Raw genomic sequence first — 13,652 nt, 5'->3', positions numbered from 1 at the left:
CTTTCAACTCATTGTGGCTAGGAAGTAGCACCTTCCACACTGGGTTGGGGTGAGTCTCGAGGTCAGCGAGGAAGAGCCGTGTCCATATCGGTCAAGGGGTGGGAGCTCACAGTATCACCTTGATCCTGAATGTTGAATGTGTAAGTTCATGTAATTTCCCCCAAGCTCTGTCGGTTTCTCCCTCCTAATTAGAAGTGTATATTTACTCCCTGCGTACTCTGTGTATAGAGGTTTGCCTAACATATCGACCCTGTTGTCATGTTTCCATCCCCGATATAAAAGTGTGCTTTGTACCTCCGCTTTGGTCTGATTCTTAACGTTTGGGACCCACATGAACCCGACAACAATGAAGGAGGGGAAGCAAAGTATTTTATCAGTAAATGGAGAGTCAAATTACTAGAAAAAAAGACAGATAGATCCGATCAGAATGTGGCAAGAAATTAATGTAGGTTTATGGAAAAAAGGTAGGGATCTCAAGAAAAACACCAGTGAGTAAAAATGTGTTATTGCCTATGAACAGAGGGAATAGAATATTAAATTTGTGGGAAGAAGATTTTATAGACATCAAATATAATATGGGGAAAAGGATTTATATTAATCGAAACAAAGGTGGAAAGAAGATTGAAATATACAAATTCAAGAAGAAAGAGGGTCAAGATTGTTTCAAGAGTGTTATAAATATGATTTATGTCAATTATAAAAGTACAATTGTCTACATCAATTCTGCTTTACTCCATATAAATTAAATGGACTTATCTCCAATTATTCCGAGAAATGTTTTCAATGTAATCAGGTGATCGGGATTTTTTTTTCCATTCGGTTTGGATCTGTGTAAAAGTGGAAGAATTTTGGAAGGATTTCAGTATATTATTAGGACAAATTATGAAGATAAAAAATCAAAAAGACACAAGAATATTTGTGCTTGGTCAACTTTATGAAGCAGATACAAAACTGAAGTTGGATAAATATCAAACAAACTTTCTGAGTCTAGCAACAGCAGCAGTGAAGAAATGTGCAGCACTAACATGGAGAGCAGAGAGATTTGTAACGAGGGATGGGACATTGAAATGCAAAACTGTGCCACCATGTAACCACATAACCATTTACAGAGCAGAAACAGGCCATGTCAGCCTTTTGACTTCGCAACGGTTCACTAGAACAACTCCACTAGCTCAATCCTCCCATTCTCCGCCAATATCCCACCAACCCCTTCACCTCCATGTACACATCCAACCTTCTCTTAAATGACAGAAAGGACCCTGCTGCAACTATCTCATTCGGAAGAACATTCCATTCTGCCACCAGTCTCTGAGTGAAGAAGCATCCTCTAATATTTCTCCTAAAGTTTTGCCCTCTTACCCTTAACTCATGGCCTCTTGTTCCAACCTTCCCTATCCTCAGGGGAATGAGTCTGTTTATGTCTAGTCTATCTATTCCTTTCATAATTTTAAATACCTCCATCAAGTCCCCTCTCAGTCGTCGACATTCCAATGAATAAAGTCCCAGTCTCCTTAATCTCTCCCTGTAATCCAGATGCTGTAAACCAGGCAACATCCTTGTAAATCTTCTCTGCACACTCTCCACCTTATTTGTATCCTTCCTATAGTTCGGAGACTAGAACTGAGCACAATACTCCAAACCTGACCTCACCAATGCCTTTAACAGCTGCAGCATCACCTCCCAGCTCCTGCACTCTTTCTTTGGCTTGGCTTCGCGGATGAAGATTTATGGAGGGGTAATGTCCACATCAGCTGCAGGCTCGTTTGCGGCTGACAAGTCTGATGCGGGACAGGCTGACATGGTTGCAGCGGTTGCAAGGGAAAATTGGTTGGTTGTGGTTGGGTGTTGGGTTTTTCCTCCTTTGTCTTTTGTCAGTGAGGTGGGCTCTGCGGACTTCTTCAAAGGAGGTTGCTGCCCGCCGAACTGTGAGGCACCAAGATGCATGATTTGAGGCGATATCAGCATACTGGCGGTGGTCAATGTGGCAGGCACCAAGAGATTTCTTTAGGCAGTCCTTGTACCTCTTCTTTGGTGCACCTCTGTCTCGGTGGCCAGTGGAGAGCTCGCCATATAACACGATCTTGGGGAGGCGATGGTCCTCCTTTCTGGAGAAGTGACCTACCCAGCACAGTTGGATCTTCAACAGCGTGGATTCGATGCTGTCGGCCTCTGCCATCTCGAGTTCTTTGATGTTGGAGATGAAGTTGCTCCAATGAATATTGAGGATGCAGCAGAGACAACACTGGTGGAAGCGTTCTAGGAGCCATAAGTGATGTCGGTAGAGGACCCATGATTCGGAGCCGAACAGGAGTGTGGGTATGACAACAGCTCTGTATACGCTAATCTTTGTGAGGTTTTTCAGTTGGTTGTTTTTCCAGACACTTTTGTGTAGTCTTCCAAAGGCGCTATTTGCCTTGGCGAGTCAGTTTTCTATCTCGTTGTCTATCCTTGCATCCGATGAAATGGTGTAGCCGAGATAGGTAAACTAGTTGACCGTTTTGAGTTTTGTGTAGCCGATGGAAATGTGGGGGGGGGGGGGGGCTGGTAGTCATGGTGGGGAGTTGGCTGATGGAGGACCTCAGTTTTCTTCAGGCTGACTTCCAGGCCAAACATTTTGGCAGTTTCCGCAAAACAGGACGTCATGCGCTGGAGAGCTGGCTCTGAATGGGCAACTAAAGCAGCATCGTCTGCAAAGAGTGGTTCACGGATAAGTTGCTCTTGTGTCTTGGTGTGAGCTTACAGTACTCCAAACCTGGCCTTACCAATGCCTTTAACAGCTGAAGCATCACCTCCCAGCTCCTACACCCTACACTATGATTTATGAAGGCCAGCAGACCATATGTCTTCTTAACTACCATGTCTACCTGGGAATCCACCTTCAGTGAACTCTGTACCATAACTCCAAGATCCCTGTTCCTCTGCATTCCTCGACCCCCTCCCCTTAACTGCATAGGTCCTATTTTGGTTATTTTTTCCGGAATGCAGCACCTCTAACTTGTCAACATTAAATTCCATCTTCCATCTTTCAGTTCACTTTTCAAAACAAACCAAATCCTGTAATCCAAGAAAACCTTCCTCACCATCCACAACTCCCCCTATTTTTGTATCGTCTGCATATTTGCTTTCCCAGTTCGCCATCCCCTCATCCAAATCATGAATATAAATGATAAACAACAGGGGACGCAGCACCAATCCCTGAGGCACACTGCTCGTCACAGGCTTCCATCCTAATAGAGAGTTGTCCACCATGACTCTCTGCTGTCTTTCTCCCAGCCACCTCTGAATCCATCTCACTATCTATTAATCCATAGTGATGAACCTTCCTAACTAACCTTACATGCAGTACATTATCAAAAGCTTTACTAAAATTTAAATAGATCTTGTCAACCGCCCTACCTTCATCCACATTTCTTATCACCTCTTCAAAAAACTCAACAAGATTCATCAAACATGATTTTCCCTTCACTAACACATGCTGGGTGCTCCCAATCAATCCCTGCCTATCCAGATATTTGTACATACTATCTCGAAGAATACCCTCCATAACCATCCCCACCACCGAACTCAAACTTACTGGCCGATAATTACTTGGCCTACACCTACTGCCTTTTTTGAACAACAGAACTACATTTGCAACCCTCCAATCCCGCGGCACCACACCCTCCTCCAGTGAAATTTGAAAAATCGCTGTCAGTGCCCCTGCTATTTGTTCCCTGACCTCGCTTAAAGTCCGGCGAAAAATCCCATCAGGACCATGAGACTTATCCACCTTAATTGACCCCAGAAGCTCCAAATCTCTCGCTTTACTAATCCCTATCCTTTCCATAACTAAACCATTTACCTCTCTGATCTTGTATAGCCCAATGTCCGTTTCCCTCGTGAATACAGATGAGAAAAATTTGTTCAATATTTCTCCATCTCATACGGTTCCTGACATAGTTCACTGGTCCCATCATCCAGTCGACCTATTCTATGTTTAACCCTCCTTTTACTGTTCACATATGTGAACAAACCCTGAGGATTCACCTTCGCCTTATTAGCTATAGACACATCCCTTTTTACCTATCTGCTCAATCCCTTGTTTTTTGTATTTGGTGTAGGTCTACCTCTTGTCCCGTACCAACTTCTTAATTTCAACAGAAAACTATGGCTCCCTCAAACCTTTAGTCTTCCCCTTTGGCCTAATTGGAACATAAAGATCCTGTACTCTCAAAATCTCACCACTAAATGTCCCCCAAATTTTCTCTACATCCTTTCCAGGAAAAAGTTCAACCCACACAACTCTCTGCAAATCCCTTCTCATTTCTCCAAATCTGGCCTTCCCCTACTCGAAGACCATCAACCTCGGACCCGACCTATCCCTTTCCATCATTAAGCTAAAGCTAATGGACCCATGATCACTGGATCCGCAGTTCTCCCTAACGCACACCTCTGTCACCTGCCTCATTGCATTCGTAAACAACAGATCGAACACTGCTCCCCCTCTAATTGGCGTCTCAACATATTGCTGCAGAAAGCAATCCTGAACACAATGCTTAGCCATCCTGCCCTTTTACTGACTGCGTTTCCCAATTGATGTTTGGAAAATTGAAATTCCCAACCAACACCACCCTATTTCACTTGCATATCTCACCTATTTGCACATTAACTCTCCTAGCTCCCTTTCTCCATTTGGAGGCTCATAATATACCCCCATAATAGTAACCTCACCCTTCTTATTTTTCAGCTCTACCCACACTGCCTCTCTTGACGAGCCCTCCAGTCTACCTTGCCTCAGCATTGCTGTAATATCCTCCCTGACATTTAATGCCACACCTCCCCCCTCTTAATCCACCAACTCTGTCACATCTCAAGCAGTGAAATCCTGGAACATTCAACTGCCAGTCACAACCTTCTTTCAACCACGTCTCGCTAATGGCCACAACATCATAATGCCGCATGTCAATCCACACCTTTAGCTCATCCAGCTTCCTTACTACGCTCCTCACATTAAAATAAATACAACTCAGGGATCTCCTACATCCTACCTTCTGAATATCCTCCTTTCTACTATTCTCACAATTTTCACTGCAACATCTGTTTACGACTTCCTGCTTTTCTTCCCTCAAATTATTTAAACTTGTCCCTTTCCTTATCCTACTAACCCTCACCCTATAACTCTTGCCCTTTTTCTTTTTTCCCTACAGAGGTTGACACCACACCTCTGCCCACCATGGTCTGACTATCCCCCTCCTCAGTATTCAAGGTGGAGTACTGATTTCTGAAGATTACAGACTCGGGTGCTTGCACATGAATTTGCCCCCTTCCTTTCCTCCTCCTAACGGTAACCCACTTCCCCTCATCCCGTGAGCCCCTGGGCGACCACCTGCCTGTAGCTCTTGTCTACGATAGCCTCATTTTCCCTAACCAGAGTAAGGTCATCGAGCTACAGCTCATGTTCCTTGACCTGGTCCTTCAGGCCACACTCCTTGTCCGTGATGGCCTCACTCTCCTTAACCAGAGGGAGGTCTGGTTGTCTGTCTCTGGATTCTCTGCTCAGAGGATCACCCCGCATTATCCATCAAGTCCTGGTATCTCTGTGTCAGCAGGAATTCCGTGCTGACCACTACCTGATGGCTTTGTGGTCAAAATGTTTGTCTATGAAAACTTTTCCACAAAGGTGATGTGGCAAAGTCTAGCTGACTGGAACATTGCACCAATCTTTCAGAACATCTGAGACAGGTAGATCCTTGGTTCATAGCGGCACTCGATGCCCTTGTACTTAGTTTCCATGCTCAGTCTGATGCAACCTCACACGATGAAGGCCACATTGGTTACGCCCTTAACCCCATTGTCATGGAATATATATTTGGGAGAATCTGGTAAAATTAGAGTAGGTTAAAGACATACACACATTTTAAAACATATTTTATTTGAAATACTGAAGAATTCATATTCAGTTACATCACAGAAACTATGGAGAATGCTATGCACATTTCACAAGTAGCTGCAAATTGAAATGAGGTCATGAAATAACTAGACCATTGTTTTGGTTTGGAGACAGGCTGGCTGGTTGAATATCTACAAAGTGCTGAAAGAAAGGTCACCCCTGGGTTTTGTTTAGCTAAGACAACAGCTTGACAAAGAAGGATAACTTCTGTTGTTTTCTGAAAAAGGTGGGGGGGGGGGTGGTTTTCAAGTGAGAGAGTCACATGCAATCTCAGTTGGAGTGAGAGAGAGAGAGAAAGGGGTTAAACAAGCTCTCTCAGCCAGAGTGGGCATGGCATTGAAAGCAGTTGAACAGTGCAAGCCAGGAGAATATTGTAGGAAACAGAAATCTCAAGAGTGGCGGATGGCTGGAAGTGCTATCTGTCTGATGTTTCTCTCGGAATAAGTGCAACAGGAAGGAACACTGTGGTAGCCTGAAAGAAAGAGGTTATCATTTGGAAACCCTGATGGGCCAAGTTTTATCAGCGAGACATTGTGGTGACTAATGGTGGTAGCTCAGTTGTGGAAATCCTGGAACAACAAATCTCTCTCTGCAAACCCTACGGAACTTTCTTGAGTGGCAAAGCCTGATGAACTTTATACATGTTCAATTGTGTGCACAGTATTAGAATTGCCTACAACCAATGAACTTAGAAGAATGAGAAGTGAGATTGAACTGTAAACCAAATAACTTTTCTTAAATTTACACACACATCATACACGGGCACTTAGACTTAGAAGGCGATTAAGGTTAGTTAGGTTAATAGAGATAAGTTAAAGTTTGATTCTGTTTTCATATTAAAAGATAAATAAAACAACTTATTTTTAAATAACGACTTGTCTTGGTGAATGTCTATTGCTGCTGGGTTTTGGGGTCCTTTGGGCTCATAACACCATAGTCTGGTGACGTACATGGATCTCCTTCCCACTCCATCCATTTTGGATCCCCACATGAAGAGGGAAACTGCTCTGGTAATCGCCAGGGCAGAGGTATGTGGGATGGGCCACGCCTGCATCACATGCGGCAGTACCGAGAGCACCTTGCACCTGATAACCAGGTTCTTCCCCATTTCTGAGAGGGAATGTCATTCCCACACACCCAATTTCTGGTGGACCTTTACAATCGGCTCTGACCAATTCTTGTTGCATGCCTTGGCCCCTCCAAGCCAGTTCCCCGACACCTTCAGGTAGTCAGATCTGACTGTGAAGAGGACAGCGGACTAATTTACCAAAGTGCATTGCCTCGCGTTTGTTCCAGTTTACCCTGGAAAATAGCATTGTATACTTCTGGGCCCAGCCACTTCCAGACTTGTGTACAACTCAGCCGTTCTCCCAGAACTGTGGGTCTCTGTGCTAGTCCCTGTCTCCTGGAGTTGGGAGTCTCTGCAATGTTCCCCATCTCACAGAGCTGGGGGTCTCTACATTGCTCCCTGTCTCCTGATATTGGTGCTTTGTTCTCCACCAGTCCCACAATACAACGCTGACCCCTGGACGGAATGTTGAATTACAGAGGGATCAGTGAAAATATGGGTAGTTTTGCCAGGGTGGGGTCCATACAGGAGCCTGATAACAGCAGGGAACCTGTGGAAGGGGGATGGAGGGCATTCGATGGTGCACCAGCAGGACACTGCTGAGGGTGCGGATTCCCTCGGGCTCTCGAGGGTAGAAGGCGCTGGTTATTCCAATATTTTAGGTGAGGCAGTGTCCAAATTAGAGCTGGCGCGGGTCAGCAAGGGTCGACATAACAGGTGCCTGGAACTGTCATGAGAATTCTAAGGGCTGGTAGAGGTAGGTAAGGAGGGGGTAGTTGTGTACCGACGAGGGATTGCTGAGTGAGAGGCCACATGCATGGGACTTCGAGACAAGGAGCCTCTGATTGTACAGGGATGGGGCCTGTAAATAGACCCGCAGACATCCAGCACACAGCATCTTTGACCCACTACCATCAGGAAGGAGATATGGAGGAACAAAATTAGGCTGCCAGACAGGGAAATAACTTCTTCCAACAGGCCGTGAGATTGACAATGCAATGCGAGTTGAATGGGTCCGTGGAATGAAAAGGATGAGAGGGATATGGACTGTTTGCAAGCAGCTTGGCCATCAGAAAAGAAGGGCCAAAAGGATGGTTTCGGAGTTGTCTATCTTGTCCACACTTTTGAGTTGAATCCTTAAATAATTCATGACAGGCTGGACTATCATTTTAGATGGAAATTTTAGATTGACACATGCAGCCCGGGAACAGGTCCTTTCAGCCTCTGAGCCACAACCACTCAATTACACCAATGACCTACAAACCCCGGTATGTTTTAAATGGTGGAAGGACCAGGAGCAACTTGTGGAAATGCACGCAGACACAGGAAGAATGTACAACTCCCCAGAGACAGTGTCAAATTTGAACCCGGCTCGCTGGCCCCTTATCAGCGTTTTTCTAACCGCGGCACTAACCTCGCCACTCTCAATTATTCCCAGGGTTATTCCTCCTACTTTCCATGAGCTGTGATTGCTTCCAATTCCAGTGCCCATGTTTCCCTGAGACTCTGACCCCTGCCCAGTGACTCTGTCCCTAATGCCTCTCCCTGGACAGATGATCACCAGTCTCTCCTGGCTCTCACCCAAATTTTCTTGCCCAATTCCACCACCTACAACCCCCTCGTCATGGCCCACCCACTCGCCCACAGGGCCAAGGGTAGCAAGGTGGGGGAAGGTCCAGCCTGTAGTCACAAAGCTTGTCGAAGGACAAGTGAGAGCAGGAGTCCTGGGGCAAGAGGTGAAGGGCAGTGTGTACTGTAGCAGCCAGCTACACAGGGTCACAGCCTCCAGGGTGGGGGGAGAGAGAGAACTGGCTCAGATGGGACAGATGTCCCGGTGCCAAGGGTCAGGGAATTCCCGGCTCGCTGGCCCCTTATCAGCGTTTTTCTAACCGCGGCACTAACCTCGCCACTCTCAATTATTCCCAGGGTTCTTCCTCCTACTTTCCATGAGTGTCTGGGACACTGCCACCGGCAAGGAGACTGGACCACTGCCCTCCCCACATCACCACCAAATGGGGGTCTCAGGAGCAGCTCAGGTTCCAAGGCCTGTCAGTGGGGGAAGGGGGAGGTTTGGGAATTGGGGAGGGGTAGTTCTGAATGGTGATCGAGAGGATCGGTCCAGTGGGAGGACAGACATGACAGACATGAGGGCTGGGGCTTCAGGACAGATCCCGTGGGGAGGCAGGAGCTTTGGGGACCAGCCGGTGGGGGACAATGGCTTTGGAAATGGACCTGGTGGGGGTCAGGGGCTTTGGGGAGAGACCAGTGGGTTTGTCGGAGGACCTGTCGGGCAAAAGAATTAGTGACAGACCAAGTTGGGAATGGCATTGGGGATGGACTCAGCAGGAGATGGGCTGTTGATGGACCCGGCGGGGATGTGTTTGGGAATGGATCCGGTGGGGGATGTTATTGGGATGGATCAGGTAGGGGACGGTATTGGGGTTGGACCCAGTGGGGGACAAGATTGGGGATGGACCCAGCGGGGGGTGGGATTGGGGATGGACTCGGAGGGAGACGGGATTTTGGATGGACCCGGCGTGCACAGAATTGGGGATGGACCCGGCGGGGGACGGTATTGGGGACAGATTCAGCGGGGGACGGTTTTGGGGTTGGACCCAGCAGGGGACGGGATTGTGGATGGACCCGGCAGGGGATGATATTGAGGATGGACCTGGCGATGTCAGTTTTGGAGATAGACATGCTGGGGGATGGACCCGGCAGGGGACTGCCCATTGACTCCGTCTTCAATGCCTCACACCGGCCGGATTATCACCGTTCTCTTTCCCAGGTCTCACCCAAACTTTCTTACCCCAATTCCACCACCTACAAACCCTTGTCATGTCCCACCCACTCACCCACAGGGCCAAGGTTAACTAGGAGGGGGAAACTCCTGGCTGTGGGCACACAGCTCGTTGAAGGACAAGTGGGAGCAGAAGTCCTGGGGAAGAGGTGAAGGGCAGTGTGTACTGTAGCAGCTAGCTGAACTGGGCCACATTCTCCAGGATGGTGGGGGGAGAGAGAGAGAGAGAGAGAGAGGACTGGCTCAGATGGGATAGATATCTGTGTGCCAAGGGTCAGGGGATTCCCCAGCTTTGTGAAGGTATGGGACACTGTCAACGGGAAGGAGATGGAGCACTGCCCTCCCCACATCTCCACTGTCTAGGGGTCCTAGGAGCAGCTCAGATACCAAGGCCTGTGGGTGGGGGAAGGGGAAGGTTAAAGAACTTTGGTGGGGTAGTTGTGATGGGTAATCGATTGGAGAGGGTCCCAGTGAGGGAACTGGTCTGGTGGGAGGACAGACCTGATGTTGGGCCTTTGGATACAGGTGAATTGGCGTGGGGGACGGGGACAGGGACTTTTGGCTGGGCATGTTGTGGGACAGGGGCTTGTTGAAAGCCCTGGTGGGAGACAGGAGCTCTGGAGACGGTCCAAGCAATGGGTGGAGCATTGGGGATGGGCCCAGTGGGGAATAGGGGCTTTGTTGACAGGCCTGACAGTATTTTGGGGATGATCTCAGCAGGGGGAGGGGTTTGGGGACAGGCCTGGTGGGAGATGAGGGCTTTGGGGAAGGGCCAGGTGGGTGACAGGGGACAGTATTAGGGAAGGACCCAGAGGACAAACCACCCCTGGAGCTCTGGTTCACCTCGGGTCACTCACCTTGGCCCACGGACGTGCTTTCAGAGATCTGCGGGAAGCTGAATTCGTTGCAGTTTGGGTTCATCTCCCGGATCTGCTCCCTGGATGACGTCCGCCACACCTGTTGGGACAGAAATCACCTTCACTACTGGCTCGGGGTGGGGGGAGCAGGAGGGTGACAAAGGGAGGGAATGCAGTGTATGTGTACCAGGTCATGGACATGGGACGAGCCCTAGAACTGGGGTAGTGGTGAAGGCTGAAACGTTAGGGGCATTTAAGAGGCTCTGAGTCACGTGGATGAAAGAAAAATAGAGGGTTATGAGGGAGGAAGGGGTTAGTTATTTTTATTTTGGTATGAATACATCGGTCGGCACAACATCGCGGGCTGAAGTGCTTGTACTGTGCTCTCATGTTCTATGTTAAACGTGTCCTGTCAGTCTTTCAGCAAGCGGATATGTCGGGGAAGGACCGCTGCCGACTGGCATATTCCAGGCTGCAGGGGTAGATGCTGAGGGATGCACGGAGGCTTGGCATAGCCAACACGAAGGCACTGTGGGGATGGATCATAATCCTTCCATAACCGTGCACTGAGAGGCTGAGACCAAGGGGAACTCCTCCAACAGCAGAGGGGGGCAGTAACCACACGGTATCAAAGTGGTGGCAATGAAGGTAAACAGAGACGTATGCAGCAATGTGCAGTGAAGGGAATATCTGGATACAACAGGAGGAGGAGAAAAGACTTGGAATGGTCTTCCTCTTTGGAAATAATTTGTAAATAAAGTCTATTTTGCGGGGTTGGGGGGAGGGGAAGAGAAAAGCCCTACTCAGTCAACTTTGCTTCATGAGATACATTCTCCGATCCAGAAAATCTATTCTGCACCCGCTCCAGAGTACAACATCAAATTTATTACCCTTGGATAGCACAAGTACGACCTGATAAAACAGAGTTCTTGGGATAAACATACGCAAACACACAACCAAGCCCTCACACAACAGACAAATGATACATGAGCAGCACGTCCAGAAAAAATTACTCGATATTGTTGAATAAATAGCAGAGTCGAGGAGTATTTGTATGAGCAGCTCATCAATCGTTCCACGTTCTCCCTGCCTGGAGGAAGAGGCTGTTCCTGGGCCTAGTGGTACTGGCTCTGAAAGTCCTGGATCTCTTTCCCGACGGGAATAGCTGGATGATGCTGTTGGCCGTGTGAATGGGTGCTCGATGATTTTGTCAATGATCATAGTGGATCACATTGATATTTGGGGTGGTGGGGGGGTGGGGCAGGAGGGTGTCCCCAGTGTTGCTCTAGCCCACTTTACGTCCTGTGGATTGACCTCTGATCATTTTTTAAAAATATTATTTATAAATAAAATCCACAAAGAATTCACAAAATTAATAATAACACAAATAATATATAAATACACTTGTCATAGTTAAAAGAAAGAATAAAAAAATCCCCCCCCCATTAAACCACCCCATCTCCCCTCCATCCCCTTTCTAAAAGAAAAAGAAGAAAAATGAGGACAAGGGACCCCCAACAGGAGAACCAATTACTTTAACGTTCCTTTTCAAAAACTGAGGCCTTAAGGAGAAAGGGAATGTTAGAGCCACCTTTGTAAATATGGGGTCCATATTCTTCCACAATATATGGTTGAGGCGGCCTGCTCACCAGGACGAAAGCCAGTACACAAGATGGATGACGAATGCGGTGACTACACAGATCCTGCGGCAACCAATCATCTTCGTCCCAGGTGACATCCCGCACAGTGGGAAGCAATGAGCAATGACGAGAACACCCACCAATCCGAGGCTGGCTTTGCCATCTCGAAAGACCTGTCATCAGTAGCGGGAGAGTATATAAGCAGAGCTGCCAGTTCAACGAACCAGTCTTCGACTTCGACTTCACGGGTGTGTATCATTCATTCCACACATCATGGTGAGTGTGCTGGATATCGGTGCAAAGGAAGAGACTTTCACCATTGACCACCTCAAACCAGCACATCTGGACATTAGCAAATTCAGTCCCCACGACCCAGATATAGGCGACCGAAAGCAGCGAACAGTGCTGGTTCTAGGGAGGTGGGGCATCATGCTAACTGGGATGCCACCCTGTACACAAGATGGCCGACGAATGTGGCAACTGTTCAGAGTCCATGGGGACCAACAACTTTCATACCAGGGGACAACGCACACGGCAGGAATCAACAAAGAAGGGAACACCGAACAATTGGAGGCCGGCATGGATGTGACATCACTCCAGTCGACAGCAGCAGGGAGAGAATAGAAGCAGAGCTGCGAGTGTAATAAAGGAGTCTTTGACTTTGAATGTTTGGGCGTGTGTCCGCCTTTCCACCCATCACAGTAGCGCGCACGCTCTAATTTCACATCGAATGGTCTTGCTCATCTTACATCGGGAGTCACGTGTACAGTTTCCTTACCTGAAGCATGAGAAGTGCACAAAGATCGTCAGATTTGTTTCTGGGGTGTTTTAAGCAGGTGATAGAAGGAAAGTTTGAATGTGGATCTCTTGGTCGTTGGTAAAAAGGGAGATGACCTTACAACATTATGAGAGGACACAGCAGCACGGATCGAGAGAGGATAATGCAAAGGAGCCGAACACCAAGTGTCACAATTTCCCAATAACCGATCAGCTGCTTAGACTTTAAGAAATGTCTTCAATGAAAATGTAATATCCTTGGAATTCTCTCCGCTTTTGAAGGTGCATTTGAAATTGGGATCCGTGGACTTGTGATGAGTTTATTGCCGTACCCACTCGTAGAGGGATCATATGCATTGAACTTAGATGTAGATACTTTGAAAAAAGTAGCAGACATTAAATTGGAAGCGGTAATAAATATGAAGGAAAGATTGAGAATAAATAGTCTCCCTTGCAGTTGGGGTACAATGTATTGCTTGAGATCAGAGGAATCCTGGAGCCAGGACAAAGTGATCCTGTGTTTCCCAAGGATTTGATTGTTGTTGGATTAGTAAAAAGTGGAAGGGCCGAAGGGTCTTCT

General features: G+C 47.5%; 1 long non-coding RNA gene across 1 annotated transcript in view; it reads right to left on the bottom strand.

Moving 5' to 3' along the window:
* LOC138750218 (uncharacterized) overlaps positions 1–13,214 on the bottom strand; it is a 34,558-nt gene extending 21,344 nt beyond the window's left edge. Inside the window, exons 1-2 of the long non-coding RNA XR_011349170.1 lie at positions 13,074–13,214; positions 10,656–10,755 (exon numbers count right to left, since the gene is read on the bottom strand). This is a non-coding gene — a long non-coding RNA (uncharacterized lncRNA). The remainder of the gene's footprint in view (positions 1–10,655; positions 10,756–13,073) is intronic.
* Positions 13,215–13,652: the final 438 nt, after the last annotated feature.

The sequence above is a fragment of the Narcine bancroftii genome, unplaced genomic scaffold (assembly GCF_036971445.1).
Source record: "Narcine bancroftii isolate sNarBan1 unplaced genomic scaffold, sNarBan1.hap1 Scaffold_1066, whole genome shotgun sequence".
NCBI lineage: Eukaryota > Metazoa > Chordata > Chondrichthyes > Torpediniformes > Narcinidae > Narcine > Narcine bancroftii.
This window is presented reverse-complemented; position numbering and strand designations above follow the sequence as displayed.